The sequence below is a fragment of the Ursus americanus genome, chromosome 15, assembly GCF_024610735.1.
Source record: "Ursus americanus isolate L20-20 chromosome 15, mUrsAme1.1.p, whole genome shotgun sequence".
NCBI classification, from domain to species: Eukaryota; Metazoa; Chordata; class Mammalia; order Carnivora; family Ursidae; genus Ursus; species Ursus americanus.
This window is the reverse complement of record NC_142141.1, coordinates 35,382,651-35,398,848: the sequence shown is the minus strand read 5'-3', so window position 1 is coordinate 35,398,848 and position 16,198 is coordinate 35,382,651. Positions and strand designations below refer to the sequence as shown.

General features: G+C 41.1%; 1 long non-coding RNA gene across 2 annotated transcripts in view; it reads left to right on the top strand.

The window, feature by feature from the left end:
* LOC123785496 (uncharacterized) overlaps positions 1-16,198 on the top strand; it is a 54,752-nt gene that overhangs the window by 26,325 nt on the left and 12,229 nt on the right. The window contains exons 3-4 of one of the 2 annotated variants that reach the window (XR_015726874.1): positions 13,525-13,607; positions 13,762-16,197. This is a non-coding gene — a long non-coding RNA (uncharacterized LOC123785496). Of the gene's footprint in view, positions 1-13,524; positions 13,608-13,761; position 16,198 lie in introns of those variants that run through there. The other variant, XR_015726875.1, reaches the window with a different exon arrangement.

Genomic DNA, 16,198 nt, shown 5'->3' with positions numbered 1-16,198 from the left:
TTAAAGTTCAAAAAATTCAACCTCTACCAATAAAGTAACTCACTTCCAAGCATATAAAAATAGTGGCTCAAATGTATAATGATATTCTCTTGGCATTTTTCCTAAATGGACAGAGAAGTGTTGATAATCACCACACAAAAGTCAGAATTCTGGGGGCGCCTGGGTGGCACAGCGGTTGAGCGTCTGCCTTCGGCTCAGGGCGTGATCCCGGCGATCTGGGATCGAGCCCCACATCAGGCTCCTCTGCTATGAGCCTGCTTCTTCCTCTCCCACTCCCCCTGCTTGTGTTCCCTCTCTCGCTGGCTGTCTCTATCTCTGTCGAATAAATAAATAAAATCTTAAAAAAAAAAAAAGTCAGAATTCTGAATCTAGCAATCGAAGGTCACATCTTAGAAGAGCTGCCCACAGAAGGCCTCTTAGTGAACTAGGAACACTAGAAACCAGAGGACTTCAGTTTTAGTAAATGGGTAAAAGAGGGAAGAGGAGGAGAAAACGACCGGCCTAGCAAGCAGCTCTGGTCTCTCCCGCTGCCGGGAATCCCAGTCTCTAACAAGAAGCAGAATGCTGACAAATCCACAAAATGGGTATTATTCTTTGCATAAGTCATATATTCATTTATTCATTCATTCCAGACATATTTTCTTGAGCATGTCTTATATGCCAGACTCTACTGATTCCTGAGGATATAGGGAGGAAAGGCTCGTTCCTACCACCCTTTCCTTCTTCACAGGATGTCAGCAAATTGTACCTAATTATTTGGAAGCCTACCGTGTAATACTGGCTTCTCGAATTAGACTATAAAACTGCGTAAGGGAGGCAATCATGTTATTTATTGTTGTTCTCCTTCCTTTCTCTATCAGCGAAGGCAATATTTGGCACATGGTATTTGCTCAGCAAAGATTCATCAAATGAAGGAGTTTATCATAAGTTAACATTTACATAACTTACACCCGTTATTTCATTCAATCTTCTCAACAACCCTATGAAGTAGGACCTGATCTTCCCATCTTATAGTCAGGGAAACTGGCCATGGGGCACATAGCAAGAGTGGAATTCAAACTACATGATTTGGTGCCAGAACCCGTGCTCTTGTCCACTATCTTATACTGCCTCTGAATGGACCGGTGAATAAATGAACTAATAAATGAGTGAATGAATGAATGAATGAATGAATGAATTTAGGTAGTTCACAGATTCTGGGCTTTAGGATCATTAATTGCAATATGAGGGTCCTGGAGAGTGCTCCTTAACTTTTCCACCGAAGTTTAATACAAGTTCTTTTAACCAACCACTTGACTAGTTCACCAGCGGGTGCTCTCCATTTGTTATCTGAAATGTACTATCTGAAGCACAGGAATGGTGGAGGCTAGGGGCCTGTGTCCTCTCTCGCACACCCTTGTATTTCTGTTACTGCCACTTGAGTTGTATCATTCCCGAATCTGGGTGTGCCTTTTGTACTTATATGATTCAATTAAATATTATTTAAAGGTGCAGATTATGATTACAAAAGAAATAGAGCTGTGTGAAAACTATACTGATTAGGTGGTGAATATGCAAGAATGGATTCTTGTCTGTGTGTCTGAAATATTTCAAAATAGACAGTGAATGCTGGAAAGCTAAGTAGAAACTTTGGAAATATTCAAGAAATGCAAGTTACTTGCATTTGCAAATTGCTTCCAAATACTGTGTGGAAGAGACAACAGTGAAAGAATTGTAAAACGTCTGGACAGATTTTTCACTTAGATTGCTTGGCCAGTGGCTTCGGATTCTCACAAGGACCAGGCACTTAGGAATATTAGACAATAAGAAAATCCAATCAATGAGCCCACTGTCATAAAACTCCCCTTACACTGACATCAAAAGATAAGGGAAGGAATATACATTTATATATTTTATATGTAGTGTATAAATTTTATATATATTGTATTTATATAAATGTATATATTTACACATATTTTAAGATAAAATAAGACATTTCAGACAAGCATACATCATTTTCTAAGATTCTCATATTTAATCATTCTAGGGGGTGTACATAGGTTTCAAGAAACTTCTTCAAGTCTTATGTTTCATCCTAAAGTTTATATGAGCTTTGCACACCATTCTGTGGTAGACAGTAACACTGTTCACCAAGTGTTTCTTATTTCTTCTGGACACACTGTACAGTTGCACTTCCCTGATGCTCTTTGAAGATAGATGGGTCTATATGACCTTCTTTGGCCAATGAAGTGTATGAGTGGAAATGACAGGTGCCAAGTCCAGGTGAGTATATTATGATCTAGCTTATGATTTACCCCTTGTCTTTTCCTCCACTAATATAATAGACAAAGTTCTATAGAGAGTCTGTTCCATCAATCTGGATTCTGAAATGAGAACAACGTGGAACACAGGCCTCAGCTGACCCTCATGGACATGTTGCATGAATGAGAAATAAGCTTGTTGTCTTAAATCACTGAGGTTGGACGTTTTTGGTTAGCAGAGCATAATCTAATCTATCCTAATACATACTCCATGATATATTTATATTGTTTAAATATATAAATGTATTCCCCTCCCAATTTGAAGATACACTTGGCACTCCGGAGGGACACCCCACATTTACCTAGTGACTTAGGGTGCTGCTTATCCTTTTTTCCCATAGGAGAAGTAGAGAACCAGATGTCTCTAGAATCCCTTCAAATGCTAATATTATGTCATGCTATGTATGAGGAAAGAACAGGCACCCATGAAAATTGTGCCTATGTCGCTTCACTAAACTAAATAAAATAAAATTAATTTGATTGGAGAGCTGTTATATCTGATTATGGAGCAATTGATTAGATTTCCATAGAGTCAATCTGATTTGGTCGTTCTTGTTTCAATTGTCTTAATGAGGGAACTGGATCGCACAGTGATCCAATTGATTGTTTTGGCGATTGGCCTGCCAAGTGCTGGCCGTTTAGCCAGTGTCACAGCTTAACCCTAGGACAGAAGGTAAAATCAATGCACTTGCATGCCGAATTCAAGCATTTTTCCCTACAAGCCGCTGTGTGTCAAGTACTGTTATACAATGAAAAATATTTATCAGCTGTAAATATTTAAAATGTACAATCTCCCCTGTATACATGGCACACCAAGAGATCTAAATACTTTGTGATGCTATAAATTTTGATCGGGTCAAGCTTTAATTTTAAACTCTGTGCAGACCTCTCCTTCCCTGCAGAGCTTCATTTCAACATCTCTTAGGATCAAAAATGGATTATTCCTTGCCCTTCAAAACAACCGATTCTGATTCCATCAATTCAGAATGAATGTACTTGTGCAACAGTGGAGAGCGGACTCCAGCTCCAGAAGACCGGGGACTTGCTCGTTCTAGTCATTCTTGTATGCCCTCAAACAATGCTTGGGCTTATTGTAGGCGCTGAAAGATAGTGAATGAAGAAGGGAATGAGAAATTAGCTAATGATGGAGAAGAACCAATACTCCTTGATTTCAGTTCTTTTCCAGAAGTGAAAGGAGTATTTTTCTGAACACATGAAGCCATATAGCTTCAAAGTGGGGTGCTCTGGGTTTGCAGTTAGTTGAGTCTGAGTTTTATTTCTAATCTTGGCAGTGTGGCAGATTGCCCTTCCCAAAGACAGTCACAGGGACACCTCCCATTCCTCACACTCTTTTGCAATCTCAACTTGCCACACCCCTATCATGAGGTAGTCCATTTTTCCACTGTGTTGAATCTGGGTCAACTCTGACTGGTTTGAGCAATATAATTAGCAGAAGTTATAAGGCACCAGTTACAGACCTAGCTCGTAACTGACCCAGCAGGCTCTGCTTCCTGTCTCTGGGAAGCCAGCCACGAGGTACAAAGCAGAACCCTCTGAAACGTGAAGGTTCTGGTTGGACTACTCCTTGGATGATACAAACACAGAAAAGTGATACATTTTGAGAGAAAATAGGATGGATTCATTATCAGACACGTTGAATTTGCTTTACCTTTGAGACACACAGTTTTGGTCGGGAGTTGGCTATTCAGGTTTGAAACTCAAAAGAGAGAGATGTATTGGAAATGTAAATTTGGGAGTTGACAGCAAATAGACAGTACCTGGAGACATGGATAGTTAGCAAGATAGATAGCAAATGAGATTATCTTTAAAAATAAAAAGCATATAGGATAAGAAAAGAAAGCGGGGGCGCCTGGGTGGCACAGCAGTTGGGCGTCTGCCTTCGGCTCAGGGCGTGATCCCGGCGTTATGGGATGGAGCCCCACATCAGGCTCCTCCACTATGAGCCTGCTTCTTCCTCTCCCACTCCCCCTGCTTGTGTTCCCTCTCTCACTGGCTGTCTCTATCTCTGTCAAATAAATAAAATCTTAAAAAAAAAAAAAGAAAAGAAAAGAAAGCGGGCCTGGGCTCATAAATAAGAGGAAGACCATCATTTAAGGAAAGGGCAGAGGAAGAACAACCAGAAAAGAGATTGAGAACAGAGGGTCCAGAAAGGTAGGTGGCAACCCAGGAGAATTCCGCATCACAGAAGCAAAGCAAAAGCGCCTGGGGAGAGAAGGGGCAGTGAATTGTGCCAAACGCTGCTGAGATGTCAAGAGAGCTGAGCACAAATCTATCTGGCAAGACTGCAAAGTTCAAGTCTCCGTTTTCCACTATCTCTTACCGCTGGGGTTTTAGATCTGAATGAGGTTTCACTAATTATGTCTTTGTTTGAGATTGGGAAAGTGAAATTGAGCAATCTTCCTGGAGCTTTTGGCTATTTCCTTGCCCTTTGGTGATACATTTAGAAAAGCTGTATGTCAGTGCTGCTTCCAGAAAACACACTAGCCAATGATGTTCTGGCCATTGAGGCCATCGGAAGCCAAGTCCAATTGTCTGAAATGCTTGTTAAAGGACATGATGGATGTCATGTATCAACAACTACTATGAAATTGAGCGTCCACAGAGTGACCCTGCAGGCTTTCAGATCTGGACACGCCATACAAAGAGACTCCAGAGTGCCATCTGCCTTAAATTCAAAGAACAAGACCCAGTTAAGTCATAAAACATGTCAGTTTGCATTGACCCACTCTGGCAAGGAGAGCTGAATATGAAGAATCAAGATGGGGAGAAGGAATGTTTGAAGGGCGGGCATGCAGAAAACCACCTCCAACTGATGCCACAGGGTTTGGGGCTATGGAGATGTTAAAGCAGCAGATAGACTTGTACGAGGACAGCAAAGGGACGCAGCCTGGCTTCTCCTGTGCATCAAAAAACTCACACAGAGCCAAGAAGGTACCAGGTTTGGCAGACAGTGGTTGCCGCCCAAAGCTAAAGGATTATGTTTACTCGTGTGGTGTAGATGTTGCTTCTGACGAAGATCAGAAGAATTTTCAGCTGCTGTAATTGGTGAGAATTTTAGAAAGAACTCTAGAATGTACAAGGTTTTTCCCATTTAGTATCTCTCTTCCACAGCTTTCTTCTGAGAGAAATAGGAAAAGGAATTAATCTCATTACTCCTAGGGCTAAATTTTGGCAAGGTTGAAGAATTTCCTAAGGTCATAAGCAGAAGCAATCTTCAGACTTTCGTAAGTTGCTAAGTAATCCCGAGGAGACATCCCAAATATGTAGTTGTTTACAGTTTTTAAAGAACTCTATTTCATTTCATTCTTGTCACGTCCCTAATAAGGAAAACAAAGCAAGTGTTCATGCTTGTTTCCATTTCACAGATGAAGAAACTGACATCCAATGGAGTTTGACTTAACTAGTTCTATCACTGAAAACAGCAGAGCAGAAGTAAAATGTTGGTTCTATCTTTTCCGGTCTTTTGGTGAACTCTATAGGTTGATTAAAGACAATCCAGCTTGGGGGTGCCAGCTTGGTGGCTCAGTCGGTTAGGCATCCGACTCTTGGTTTCAGCTCAGGTCACGATCACAGGGTCCTGAGGCTGAGCCTCACGTCAGGCTCTACACTCAGTGCAGAGTCTGCTTGAGATTCTCTCCCTCTGCCCCTTCCTCTGCCCCTCCCCCTGCTTGCATACACACTCTCTCTCTCTAAAATAAATAAAATAAAATCTTTAAAAAAAAGAAGACAGTCCAGCTTGATTTGCAAAAATTGAGGTTTGCACAGTGACTGAGCTGATAAAATTCATAAAAAGTAACTAAGAAATACATTCTGGGATAGCCTGGGGCTTCAAGGTCAAGAGAAATATTCAGCACTATTCTAACCAGGCTGTGTAGGTAACAGCTAATTTGATATGATTCGAAAATGGTTATAGACAAATACAGTACTATAGTTAATGGTTCAGCATTGATTTTCAGCACCAAATGTCTAAAATTTTCTGTTTCTTTGTACGCTAAGTTTTCCCAGTCTGGGGGGACGATGCCTGGAGGCTAAAGAGGGTCACAAGGACTCACAAGAAGATGGCCACTTCTCTACCATGTCCTTCTGCCCTGTAGGTTCACTCTCACCTCCTCCCTTAAAACTGAAATATAATGCAGCACAGCTACAAAGTGCCTGCAAACATTTTACACAACTTTTCCTTCTGCCTCTACCAGAGATCAGGGTTTTGGCATCTTTATCCTGTCATGAATTTTAGTTACACTCTGAATACGGAGTACGGAGGTCTTCGAGGCTATGGGTGACTGACAGTGTTTAGACAAGTCCAATTAAGTTTCGTATGTTTAGATAATCTTGGGAAGATAAATAAATCATTGAAACTTTCATTATGAAAGCTGCCATTTGGCAAAATGGCGATGTTTCTCCTGGGAAAGCAATGAAGATTTATGTCAGGAGGAAGGGTACAGCCAGTTGAGCACAGCCTGCCAGGAGTAGCATTCTTATCATGGAACGAACTGAATGAAACATCCAGTTCAACTCTGATTGTGCATGTCACTCTTCTCCCTATCCTCAGACCCCTTTTCCAGTCTTTTTTCTTAGTAAAGTTGTGAACAGAAGATACTTCCTTCACTCAAGTTCTTCAGTCAGGTTTGTGGTGAGGAGGCAGTGCCCAACACACCTGCATCCTGCTATCTGATGCCCAGGGCCTCCCACTACCCTGCTCTGCCCTTAAAGTGCCTGTCTTCTCCCAGGCTTCTTTTCCAACCAGGTGTAGCCCTAATATAAGTGAAAACTGAAGGGGTTTTCTAGTTCTTCTAGAATTTTCACCTGGAGTAAAAAGCGGTCATGACGAAGACAGAAACCACACTATTTATTGTAATAGGGAACAAAGAATTATTAACCAGGTCACTGACAAGCAAAGAGAACCAAAGGGATCATGGAAGTATCATGCAAGTAGCAACTTCAGGAAATAGTTACTGCCCTAGGGTTGGGAAACAAGGGAAGGGATGGGAATTCTCAAGACCTAGAGGCTTGGAGGAAGCACCCCACTCAGCTGGACACAACCTTCTGAGAAGACCACTAGAGTGTGAGCTCCAGGAGAGGCTCTGGAGGCCAAGGACTGGGCTCTAGAGAGTGCTCTCTGGCCTCCTGGGGCTGATGCCTCCGAGGAGGATGGCGAGGCTGGTTGTGAGAATGCTAGAAAACCTGCAGCTAGCTACTACCATTACCCTGGGCAAGGACAGCCGCTGCTGCCTGGGAGAAACAGCCCTGCAAGATGGTATGAGCAGGAAGCAAACAGGAAGAAGCAAGTCTCCTCTTCCTCCTCCAGCCTCAGTCTCCCTTTAGCACCTGCCATTTTAAACTTTTGGTGTTATTATTATTTTTAATATATCAAAAATAACATGATGATTTTAATGGAAATTTAAAAATTTTTTTAAGATCTATCTACAATTCTGCCATTCAAAAAAACCAAATTTGCTTTTTCAACAGCATTAAAGAATCCCAAACCCTGGGGCGACGGTGGTGGGAACTGACCCACACAGTTCAGCATCACCCTCCCCACCCTCTCTCTAAGACGGAGTTCTCAGCTTCTGCCTCCATTTAAGGACATGACCCAGCTCATTGTCAGGTTGCCAAAATGATACGTACACATATGTCTCCCCTTACCTTTTCTCCATGCATCTTTCTTCCATTCCTCTCATCATCACTACTCTTTTTTGAAACCCCCTGTAGTTAATCCATGGACACGGTATAATCTACAGGGTTCAGTGGAATCTCAAAGAATGGTTGTTACTGGAAATGACCAGTTAGCCCAAAGGGTGCTCTCTGTATCTCCCAGGCCAAGATGGGGCATTTCATTCTTCTTTCCAGGCTACCAGCTGCCTCTTAGACCCAACATGGAAATGATCATAAAATGGGTTGGTTGGCAACTGGAAGAATATAAATGGTTTCATGCAGACTACTCTACTCTGTACAAATGGAACAGCTTGATGCTTTAGAAATATTGCCCTTGTTGGAACGTGGAGAATGGATCAAAAAGAAGCAAGACGGGAGCCAAGGAGGAAAGTCAGGATTCTGAAAGAAGACTCCAGGCAAAAGTGGATGATAACCTGAACTAATGGATGAAAAGAATTGAAGGGGTCCAAGAAATAGTAAGGAGATGGAATCAACAGGACACGAACGCAGATCGGAAGTGAAGCGGTGAGGTAGAAAGAAAAGACAAAAATGACTTCCATACTCCTTGCTTGTGTGATTAGGTGTGATTAGTGATGCTCTCATTCACCGAGACAGAAAATAGAGGGGGGGAAAAACTGGAAAGAGGAGATGGTAAGTTTGTTTTGGGGACATGAATGTGAAGGTTCTAAGGGATATCCAAGTAGAAGTGTATGATCGACAGTTGGGTATATGGTCCTAGAGCTCAGGTTTGGAAGGATCTGGGATAATGGCATAAATGAAGAGTTACCTTTTGGTTTTCATAATTGTATTTGTTTTTAATTCCACAAAAATGCCACAAAATTTCATATATATATGAGTTGTAACAAATTCAAACAACACACATAATTTAAGTGTCTCTTGAATGTCCTCCCCTCACCTTAGATCCTCCCTGAAGGTAACTACTATTGTCGATTTCACCTACACTCTTCCATATTTTTCCCCTGACTTTACATACATATATAAACTTACAGAAATATGTGCTGTTTGTGCTTGTTTACCCGAGAGGTATTGCATTGCCCTAGGTTCCCCAGAAAATAAATTCTGAGATGGAGATTCACACGCAGAAGAGTTAATGGGGGAATGAATCACTGGAACAACACCTATAGGGAGGGAGGGTGCAGAGGTGGGCAGAAGGACAAGCTGAACTGTGGTACAGACATAACTGATGTCTCAGCCAATCTCACAGGCACTCTGAAACCGGGAGAGGTCTTTGGAGTTGACCCCCATGGAGGCGATGTGTCCCCTCATGTTAACCAGTTATTGGATGAGAGCTGTCCCTGAGGAGGGCATGTACTTCAGAAAGTATGACTCCCTTGAGCCGAGGGTAATTCCTAAGGAGAGACTCCACTGTGATCCCTCAGCAGCCAGTGCTCCTGGCAGCTGGGGAAATGAGCACATTGATCCTCAAAGGAGCACCTGGGAGGCACAGCACAGCACCCTCTACACGGACTATACATACCGTCCTGAAACTTGCTCTTCACTTGGGAGTATGTCCTGGAGATCCATCCTTTTTAGTAGTAAGATTGATCTCATTCTTTTTAACGGCTACATAGTATTCCAGAAGATGATGTACCACTGTCTTTGGCTGGTGGACATTCAAGTTGTTCCCAGCTCTTTACTGTCAGAAACAATACTGTAGGTCAAGTGGGTTTCTAACTTCTGGTAATGATCGACTAAGTCCTTACCAGAGGGTGCTCTTTCCCCTCTGAAAACACAGCTAAAACCTGGATAAAATACAAAGGCAAGTAGCTGAGGTCACTGGAAAGTGAACAGAAGCAGAAAGACAGTGTGTGGGGAGTAGATGCTTGGAGGAGAGGAGTGCTATGAGTTGGGTTCCCCAGTTCTGCTGCTTTCAGTCCGGGATGAATGTGGTCCATTTGGCATTTGGCAGTCTAGTGGTGAGGGCACTTATAGCAAAACCCATAATCTTTCTGGTTAGAGGAATCAGAAAAGTGAACCTGGGGAACTGTTATTGAAGTGAATGGAGGAATCCTGGAAGGGAAAAGAAAGGACACAGAGAAAGGTTCCCTAAATTTTATCTACTCACATCTCCTACTGACTTCTGAACCATGTATACACGGGGCAAAATAAAGCAGCTCAGCTGAAGCAAATGATTTAAACCAAGAACAGAGCTGCTGTCTAAAGAAAAAGAGTGCAGTTCAAGCCTGGCCAAGAAAACTGCCTGCTAAAGCAAAGAAAACAACACACATTAGAAAAAATAACAGAAACCCAAATCTTCATAATTTCATATTCATAATATACAAGATACTCTCCAAAATAACTTGACATATGAAGAATCAAGAAAATGTAGCACATTCTCAAGAGAAAAGAAAATGAACCACATCTGACCCCAAGTGAACCAGATGTTGAAACTAACAGACAAGCAGCTATTTTAATTATCCTTGATAAAGTAAAGCAGAGTATGCCCCTAATGAATGAAAACATAGAGAAATTTAGCAGAGATTTTTATTTATTTATTTATTAAAGATTTTATTTATTTATTTGACAGAGATAGAGACAGCCAGCGAGAGAGGGAACACAAGCAGGGGGAGTGGGAGAGGAAGAAGCAGGCTCCTAGTGGAGGAGCCCGATGTGGGGCTCCATCCCAGAGCACCGGGATCACGCCCTGAGCCGAAGGCAGATGCTTAATGACTGCGCCACCCAGGCGCCCCTAGCAGAGATTTTTAAACAATAAAAGCACCAAGTGGAAATTCTAGAACTAAAAAAAAAACAATATCTGAAATTTGAAAATTACCAGATAAACTCAATAACAAAATGGAGATGTAAGCTTGAAAATGAAATTATCTAAATAGACTAACAAAGAGAAAAAAGATTGGAAAAAAATGAACAAGGGACCTCTCAGATAATATCAAATGGTTCAACACACGGGTAGTCTCAGAAGAAGAAAAGAGAAAGCATAGGGCAGAAAAGTATTTGAAGGAATCACGGACAAAAGTTTTCCAAATTTGTTGAAAAACCAGAAATTTACAGACTCAAGATGCTTTGTCAACACCAATTAGAATAGATATGAAGACTAACATCGAAAAACATGATAGTTGAATTGTTGAGCAAAAGATAAAGAACAAAGCTTAAAAGCAGAAAAAAAGACATTACATACATACATACACATTTCAAACTAAATCCAATTAAGAAATGAATTCTCATCAGAAACTATGGAGGCTAGAAGAGGATGAAATAATATCTTTAAAGTGCTAGGGGGGAGGGGACTATCAACCCAGAATACCTTATCCAGCAAAAATATCCTTCAAAGATGAAAGCAGAAAAAAAAAAAAAAACAACTTTAGATAAAAGAGAACTAAGACACTTTGTTGCCAGCAGATCTGCACTATAAGAAATGCTAAGGGAAGTTCCTTAGGCCAAAGGGAAAAGATTCTAGATGGAAAATTGGGTCATCAGAAAAGAATGAAGAGCATTAGAAGTGGTTTCAAATGCACACACACACACACACACACACACACACACACACCTAAGAAATGGCAAAAGATTTTTTTCCTTTTTTCTCTTAATTTTTAAAATAAATCTGTTTAGAGCAAAAAATATGACATGGTCTTATGGGATTTATAATATAGGTAAACGTAATCTACATAACAACTCTAACACAAAGGACACAGTAGGGGTGGATACAGTTCTATGTATTCAGAGGTTTTCCACACTTAACACAAATTATTACCATGTTAACTGTTAAAAGTTAGGGATATATACTGTAATTATTAGTCAACCACCAAGGAAAAAAATGCAAAAAAGCATAGGTAAGGGTCAATAAGAAAATTTAAATGGAATTTAAAATATTCAAATAATTTCTAAGACAATGAATGAAAAATCTGTCTAAAAAATAGAGGAGACAGGTAAAAAACAAAAAATAAAATGGTAGGCCTACCCAAACAAATAAGTACACTAAATATTAATGGATTAAACAATTCAATCTTCAGAGATTTTCAGAATGGATTTTAAAAACTACTATTTATAAGTGAGACACTTTAAATCTGAAGACACAACTAGGCTCAAAAAAGTGATGGAAAAATACCGATATATACAATGCAAATAGAGGTTATAAGAAGGCTGCAGAGGCTATATGAAGATCAAACAAAATAGATCTCAAGATGTTGTGGGTTGAATTGTGTTTTCCAAAAAGATGTTGAAGTCCTAACCCGTGGCACCTGTGAATGTGACCTTATTTGGAAATAGGGGCTTTGCTGATGTAATCAAGTTGAGATGAGGTTATAGTGCATTAGGATGGACTCTAATCCAAAAACCAATGCCCTTATAAAAAGAGAGACACTTCGACACAGAGACACATGGAGAGAGGGAGGCAAGTGATGACAGAGGCAGACGTTGGGTTGATACATCCACAGGCTAAGGATACGCCAAGTATTGCAGGCAACACACAGAAGCTGGAAGACAAAAAGAAGGATTCTTGCCTGGAGCCTTCAGAGGAAGAATGGCCCTGCCAACACTGGGGGTTTGGACTTCTAGCCTCCAGAACTAAGGGAGAATAAATTTTTATTGTTTCAAACCACCAAGTTTGCGGTACTTCTTTAATGGCAATCCTAGGAAACTAATACACAAGACAAAAGTGTTATCAGAGATAAAGGGGAATATTTCATTATAATAAAAGTTTCGGTTCGCTGAGGAAGGCATAACAATCATAACTGTGTATACAACTAACAAAAGTGTTTCAAAATACATGAGGTAAAAACAGCATCAAAGAGAAAAATTGAGAGGCACCTCAGTGGCTCAGTTGGGTAAGCGTCTGCCTCAGCTCAGGTCATGATCCAGGAGTCCGGGAATCGAGCCCCACATCAGGCTCCCTGCTCAGCAGAGAATCTGCTTCTCTCTTTGCCCCTCACCCCACTCATGCTCTCTCAATAAATAAATAAATAAGTTTATTTATTTCTCTCTCAAATAAATAAATAAAATCTTAAAAAAATAAAGAGAAAAAGTGACGATTCCACAGAGATTTTAGCAGTCTTCCATCAGCAATTAATAGAATAACAAGGCAAAAAAATCAGAATAGACATAGAAGATCTGAGAAACACACTACCAACCACATAAATATATAAAGGAAGGAAGAGCTGTTAGCCTTGGAACATTTTTTTCTGCTTTATGCAATTTCCCTGATGTCCTCAATTATAGTCTTGGCCTTTCTTCTGATATGCAACATATTTACCCTATTTTCCCTTCAAACTTGTGGCTGCAAGTGTTTTTAATTTGCTTTTAAAAAATATCTTTCATCTTACATCATTTGTGAAGCTTTTTTTTTTTTTTTTACTCTTTCTCTTGGTCAATCATTTTAAAGTTCTCTTTTCTTATCAATGTGTCTTCCACACATTTCTCCTTTCTATTTTATCCTAAATTCATACTTCTTCTTGTAGATTTCTCATTTCCTTAAACAGATAGTAGCAAACACCTCCAAATGCTCTAAATATATCCAGTCTTTTAATCGTTTACAACAACCATAAGAAGTAGGTACAATTTTATTCCTATTTTATAGATGAGGACATGAAGGCACAGAGAAGTTGAACTTACCCCAGATCGCACAGCAGTAAATGGTGGAGCCAGATTCTAACCAGGCAGGTGAGTCCCAGTATCTGTGCTCTTAACAATTGGGCTATGGAATCTGTCTTTCTAGACCGCCAATTAAATATCTTGGTTCCTTTTTTTTTCTTTTTTTTTTTTTTAATAATAACTTCTCTTTTATTTCTTCTTTACCAACTTCCTCATTTTAAAGATTTTGCTCATTCCATCAGTTATATTAATCTTCATTAAATTATTTCTTGCTAGTTCCTTTATCATCATGAAAACAATTTTCTTTCTAAGCTTCCTGTAGTAGACTAAAAAACACCCCACTCACAGATATCCATTTCTTAATCCCTGCAACCTGTAAATGTTTTCTATGGCAAAGATTCTGCAGCTATGACTAAAGTGAGAATCTTCGGATGAGATTATCTTGGTTCATTTGAGTGGGCCCTGCATATAATCACACGTATCCTTACATGAGAAGCAGAGGCAGATTTGACCCACCCAGGGAGGAGAAAGCAGCAGGAAGGCAGAGCAGAGACGGGTTGGGAGATACTGGCCGTGAAGAGTGGAGGGTTGTAGCCATGTCAAGGAATGGGGTAGACACCAGACCCTGGGAAAAGCTAGCAAGGGATTCTCCCCTACAGCTTCCAAAAGAATTACAGCCCTGCAGACACCCCTTGAATTCTACCTAGTGATCCTGACCTCAGACTTCTGGTCTCCAGAACAGCGAGTGAGAGAAGAAACTTCTGTGGTTTTGAGCCTCCCGGTCTGTGGTAATTTGTTTCAGCTACACTCCTTCTCTCAGCTGCACTGTTTCAACCTCTCACCTGTTGCCTTCTTTCATGGAGAAAAAAGAATCTTAGTCTTTCATGTTAACACATATTGAATATAGGCCTACTGTGTGCGAGGCCATAGGAATAGACGTGTACAATAAACAGTGTCTTTATTCTGAAAGAGCTTGGAGCAATGGTGGGCAGTGCTGGGCAAAGCAATTTCAAACAAAATACAGTAAAGTATATATTATGAAAGCAAGAAAAACTAGATTACACAAGAGGGGTATGTATGGACTTGAGAAGACCAAGGCTGGCTTCTTGATGGAGGTGACAGGAGGGGAGAATGAATCAGGCAGAGTGGCACTCCAGACAAAAGGAACAGCATGTACAAAGGCGATTAGTTCCTCTCTCATGTCCTTTGCCTCTTAAGACCCTCTTATTTCCTTCAATTAACTGATAAGCCCAACAAAATGTCATTTCTTCTGTACCAGGTGCTTGACAGTGCTCTAGTAACTGAAAAGATAAAGCATAATTTCAACATAGCCAGTTTCCTTGCCTTCTCTTCTGACAACATTCTTCGTAGAAGAATCAGCCGCTGAGGGCTGGAGATGGGCATCCTGGTTCTCACTTCCACTTCTCACGTGTGCCTTTTCATCAAGTAGTTTCTGCACAGTTCATGAGTTCCTTGATAGAACACATGGGCCATAATAATCATGAACACGTGTGCAGAACTAGAAGGTGCGACCAAAATGAACGCCACTCTTACTCTCATTCAACCCCTAAATGTGACCTTCAGGAATTGACTTCTAATTTTTAATATTCCCAAAGACTCGGGAAAGCCACTGGATGCTTCTTTTGCTTCCACTTAAAAGGTCTTAGCTGGGGGCACCTGCGTGGCTCAGTCGGTTAAGCATCTGCCTTTGCTCAGGTCACGATCTTGGGGTCCTAGGATCAGGCCCCGCATCTGGCTCTCTGCTCAGCAGGGAGCCTGCTTCTCCCTCTCCCTCTGCTTCTCCCCCTGCTTACACTCTCTCACTCTCTTTCTGTTAAATTAATAGATAAAATGTTTTAAATAAATAAATAAAGGTTTTAGGCATCTCTAGGCACACATTGGCAGGACCTGTCCACCCTGGAGCTCACTAACTCACCGCAGGCAGGCACTGACCCCCAGCACTGACCCCCAGCATGCGTGTATCTGCCCTGGCTCTCCAGCCGGAAACCACACATAGAAGGTGAAGACACGTGGACATAAACAGCTGTGTTTTCCTTTCTCCTTGCCTTTACCGGGAGACACCCATGTTTAGGTTCACGTGCACAGCTCACAGCTCCTGAGGGCTGCTTATCGACGTCTGCTAAGATATCTGCAGGTGTGTGGTCACCATCCGCACTAACATCGTTATACTGATGCACTAAAGAGCAAAGAACTTGAAAACATTCATGTGTGAGCTTTGAACTCACCAAACAACACCCAAGGTCAGGGGAAGCAGTTTGATCATGAAGAGATAAAGACCTGGGGCATATTTTTAAACTTTCTTTTGGAACTGAAGGCTACTGGTAGGAGAGAGGTGCGGAGGCCCAGGAAACGGATCTCCGTGGAGACGAGATGGTGTCATTTCAGAGCACAGCTGAACACATACAGCTAACCCCCTTTTCCTCCTCAATTCAGCAAACATTTGGTTGGCTGTCATACAGCTCCCAGCTCTGCTTCAGAAGGTCTTTGTTTATCTTTGCAAGGACAATTAAGTGACAGGAATGTGTAATATAGTGAAGTGTTGCCAAAACAAACAGCTCTCTTAAAACATGTAGAAGTGGCTATTCTTGCCTGTGTTTCTGCAAGAGTCAGAAACCACTTGCTAATAGCTTAATTCCATT